We start from the raw sequence: 5,508 nt of genomic DNA, 5'->3' as shown, positions 1-5,508 counted from the left end.
ATAATGTTCAAAGTTTTTATATGTTCAGATATGTTTTTCTAACCCAACCCTGTTCTACACTTCTCCACAATTTTGAGTCTGACCTGTTTGGAGAGCTCCTTGGTCTTCATGTTGCTTGCTTAGTGATGTTGTAGACTCTGGGTCCTTTGAGAACAAGTGTAGTTATATTGATATCATGTGACAGATCATGTGACACTTGGAGCTAATTATGCGGCTACTGAAGTTAATTGGTTGGACCAGATCTTATTTAGCAAAGGGGGAGAATACATATGCACTCACAACTTTACAGTTTTAATTTATTTATTTTTAAACAAGGCATTTTTGTTCATTCCACTTAAACAATTTGAATTGTTTGTTAGGTCCATTAAAAAAAAAAAAAAAAAAAAGAAAAAAAATCAGGTTGTAATGCAACAAAACAGGAAAAATACCAAGGCACTGTATGTGGCCTGTGTACCAAACCTCTCACTCTTCTTACTGCGCTTCACTTAGGGCAGTCATTTAGGGCAATTACCTGAGCTTATGTTCAGCAAGTGCCATACACTGCTCCTTCACTTTTACATCTCTGCCTATCGTATCATATATGATCTCTTCATAACTTCTATGTGGCTGGTAGTGTGTGTTCACATTCAGATGGGTTACTCGTCTTCTGTGGCATTGATTATAGCTTTTTATTTTTGCATTTTCAGCATTAATAACCATGTTTAAAATACATTATTATTATTATTATTATTATTATTACAGTAAGATGGTGATAGCATTTTGAAATGATGACTGTGTGTGCGTGCATGGGTGGGTGTTTTAACAGGTTCTGGGTATTTTGCATCTAATTGTTCAAAAATAATCCCTCCTTTAAGTTTCTTTCAAACAAACACACAAACAAACAAACTGTCAAGAAGACAAGCTTGTCTGTGCAGGGCCCTTGCCGGCCACCCTGCCTACTGTATATTCACTGACTGCATGGGCTCTGCTTAAAGGAGGGTCATTAGCAGTTCTCACATGTAAACCATTAAGAGAAGAAAGGCTTGAAACAGGTTTATTTATGCCCTGGACTCCCAAAGAGCACCTACAAAAAAAAGTTAATGATAGCAGTTCAAGTAGGCTAATGATTTTGGTCAGACTTTAAATAGCTTTGTGCATGTGGGTGTCACGAAACCCTCCTGTTAAGGACCTGGTTTTCACAGTTCCTGTTCCGGTTCTGCCGCAGCAGGAACTCATGGTCATTGTTTGAACCTTTGTCTAAGTTTGACACACACTTGTCTTGTTTCACCAGTAACATATACTGTATATCATTTTGTTTATTCTTTGTCCTTGTGAAGTATTGCACCTGTTAGTGATCCAGTTCTGAGCTGCCTTTGCCTGTCCTTTGACCCATGCTATGGACTATGATCGTGGCATTTGGGGTGAAAAACAAACAAACAAAAAAACTACTAAACAAAAAGACTATGTTTACATCCTGTTGCTTCTGGCTCCCTTGTGATATAGAAGACTTTGCTAAACATGAACGTAGTGACGCTTAGTAGACGTAGCAAGATAGACTTGCTGTTCCTGTCCTTTCTCACTTCCACCATTGTTCAAGCTGTCAGTAAATGTTTTCTCCTCTAGCCTGAGCAGTTTGAATAACTGTTGCTGTTTCCAGCTCAAATTCCAGAGAAGCTGCACGCCAATTCTTTCTGCATCTCACCTGGACTTCCCAAGAGTTGCTGCCATAATTATAATCTGTCCTTTTCTCATTGCAAGACTCCTATTTATAATATTTCCATATGGGACCATACGTATCTTTTCACCATCTCTAGTAATATTTAACTTTTCTCTGCATAACCTACCATAATATCAAAATCCTACAATCAGGTGTTGCCCAGAAGAGGGTTGGTTCCCTTTTGACTCTGGTTTCTCTCCAGGTCTAATCCTCATAATGTCTTAGAGTTTTGCAGTCATTTTCTCACATGGTAAGTTTTTGAGTGAGTCTTTAATCAGCTTCTGTTTTTCAATTTCCTGACCCGTTAAATGGACTTCCAAAAACTCCCTCCATGTCAGCTTCTATGTTTTGTGTGGTTTCTGAACTCTCTTATGTCAGACTGCATTTGTTGTTTCCTGTTTCCCTGGCAGCCATCTATACTGTGTCCTTATTTGGTGCTCCTCTCATCTAAAGATTTCATAACCCTTGTCTAAATCTTTGTTATCCAGTCCTACTATGCTATGGTATTTCCAGCCTCTGAACTTTACAGGTTAGAGAGATACATTCTGCTGAGACTGAATTCAGACCGGAGAAGTCCGTGACAATGCATTGGCAACTCTAAAGCTCCAAATCCAAGAATACCATAAAGTTAAAATCCATTAACAGAGGAGCTAGTATTAAAGTTAGTCCAGCAGTAAACAAAGTGCAAGTACAGAGTGTTTGTTTCTGTGTCGATTTAGTGCTTGATTAAGTGCTTAAATGATTATTGAAGAGGCAGGTTTTCAAATCATTGTTTGGAGACAGTCAGGGACTGTTTGGAGAGCAAGGGGGAGTTCATTGCACCACCTGGCTGCCAGTTAAGAGAAAATCCTTAATGCATGTCTTCCATGTGTCTTGTGGCAGAGCAGGTCAGGCTCAAGATACTAGTGCTGCAGAGTGGGGTTTGATAAGTGTCTTCAGGGAAGTGTGGGGCTGGTTCATCTGTGGCTTTGTAGGCAAATAGTGTTTTAAATCTGGTGAGGGCAGCTACAGGAAGCAAGTGGAGGAATTGCAGAAATGGGGTGTTGTACAATAACTTGAAACCAAGGAGGCAGTCATCTTGAGTTGACAAAGGACTGAACAAACACCTGAGTATCCTCTGTCAAGTGAAAAAGCCAGATCCTCCTGATGTTGTGGAAGGGAAACCTACATGACCAAGCCAGGTTATAAACATGAGCAGAAAATGACAGCTGTCCAGAGCTATACCAAATCCATTTCACTGTCTGTTGTATCATAGGGTTCTCCAGGGAGATGGCAAGATCTTGTTGTGGGATGTGTATCTGCAGGCAAATGTAGCAGCACAGTCTTGCTAGGGTTTAGTTTCAGGTAATGATCTGCCATCCATGATGATATATCTGTTAGACAAGCCAGAATCCAAGCAGAAGCATAAGTATAAGGGAGGAAAATAAGGTAAGATCTTGTAGAGGGTAAATAGAGACTTGTAGAAAAGGGGGAGATAGACAGGGGACCAAGAACTTTATCTTGTAAGACTGCAATGGAAAGTCTGCATGGAGCAGACTTATATCCCCTCCATGGCACTTTGGTTGTATGCTAACAAGACACATGAGATTGGACAGGAGATTATTGTTATTGACCATGTCAAAGCATGCTGAGTGATCAAGAGAGATCAGGACCAATGATTGGCTGGCTAATATAGTGCCACGAAGCTGCTCAGTAACAGCCACAAAGCCAGTTTCTTTGGAGTCTCCTAGCTTGAAGCCTGACTAGTTCGGGACCAGGAGGTCATGTGTAAGTAAGAGAGGCAACTGATTGTAAAAAGAATGTTCTAGAGAAAGAAGCGATATTAGTTGGTAGGTGTCTAGCTTGGGACTTTCTCCAATTGTTGCCTAGAAGGCTGCTGATATGTGACCAGTAGACAACAAGACAGTTCCTGAACAATTTCTGGTCCTTAACTCAGTTCCTTGGCCCTAACTCACTCAACTTAATGCCATGTTAGCCCCTGATCCAGTTTCAGCTTTAGTCCCTATCTCCAATCCTGTCCTGGGTCCCATCTCTGATCACATTGTTATACCACCAAGTGTTGGAGAAGATACAGTACTACCATTAGTACAAGTTCTGTTCCTGTCACCATTTTTTGTATGTTGTGCACCTGTGTCATGCCTCACAAAGTCTTTTTTAAGTTAAACCTGCATTTCTGAGCTGCATTTCCTAATTATCTGTTTGCTTTCAATGTTATTCCTTCCACTTTGTGTAGAAGGTATTTCTTTAGACAAGCACCTAAATATACAGCCAATTGCATCTAGAGAGTTTTTTTTTTTTTTTTTTACAGTCACATACAAACACACCACTTCAAAATCGTTTTGTTGCCCTAAGCAAATGAATTCTACTAAATGTAGTAAGGAAAGCAGCAATACACAGAAATCTGCACGCATATTGCTAGTGTGTGTATGTACACTTGCGGCTGCTTGGCCCTCCCATGCTGGCTATAAGCTCTTGTGTCTCTGTTTTATAAGCATTCACGTGTCAGCACTGTGTTGATACTAATCAGATGGAGCAGTTGTAAGGAGAAACATTTTTCTGCAGCCCAGCCAAGTCCAACCCGACAATCTTCCTGCCATTTTCCTTTTCAAATGCATTTGTGTGTTGCATTTTACAGTCAGTTCCTTACTTTTTTCCTCACTTTGTTTGTGTAAGTGCTTGCTAATAATCTAGCATGATCGAAGAGTTGAGTAATTGTGTGGCTGATACAACTTTTTAAAAACGTTTGCGGCCCCCCCCCCCCCCCCATTGTGACAAGGGCAAGTAATGAGGGAATATTAAAACGTTATATTGTTATACCTCACCATGGGGGTAATAATGATGAGTCGATTTTTACATCAGCATGGGGAAATCAATTCAACTCGCCTACCTACAGTGCTGCTAGAAAGTTTGCGAACCCGTTATATAATTGATCTGTATTTCTGCATCAATTTGACCTGAAACCCAATTAAACAATTAACACAAATCATTATAGTTTTTACATTTATATAATGAGCAAAATTATTCAGTGTTATATATCTTTGTCAGAATAGTCTGTGGACCTTTGCTTTCAGTAACCTTTGAGCAGCAATAACTTTAACCAAATGTTTCTGGTAACTGGTACTCAATATATTGGGTCTGGACTTTGACTTGGCCAGGCCAAAATGTTAAATTTCTTCTGCTTTAACGATCTTTTAACGATCTGCTCTAATGTCTTTTTAGACTTACTTGCGTGCTTAGGGTTGTTGTCTTGCAGCATGACCCACTTACAGTTAAGCTTCAGTTCATGGACAGATACCCTGACATTCTCCTGTACAAGTTGCTGGTGCAATCCTCAATTTATTGGTGCATCGATAATGGGAAGCCATCTAGGACTCAAGGCGGCAAAGATAATGATACTGATACAAAACCACGATAATGACACCCCCATGCTTTACGGTTTGGATGAGGTTCTTATGTTAGAATGCAGTGTTTGTTTTTTGCCAAACATAATGCTTTTGCTTTAAAGCAAACATGGAGTAGTAGCTTGCTCCTTGCTATCCTGCCATGCACACCATTCTTGTTCAGTGTTTGACTGTACTATCATTTGCTGCACCCTTAGAGTCATTTTTGCTGGACGACGACTGCTTGGGACAGTGGTTCTACACACTTCATGGGTGGTGAAGACCCAAGTTTATGTTCTTGAAACATGGGAGGACCTGCTAAACTCACGCTTGATTGCCAACCCCCTTGATTGAAAACCCTTACTTCAATTACCCCATTTAAATTAACCCGTACTCCTAGAGGTTCACATATTTTTCCAACAAAGATTAATT

Source organism: Ictalurus furcatus, chromosome 13, assembly GCF_023375685.1.
Source record: "Ictalurus furcatus strain D&B chromosome 13, Billie_1.0, whole genome shotgun sequence".
NCBI lineage: Eukaryota > Metazoa > Chordata > Actinopteri > Siluriformes > Ictaluridae > Ictalurus > Ictalurus furcatus.
The sequence above is the reverse complement of the archived record's forward strand: the minus strand, read 5'-3'. Positions refer to the sequence as shown.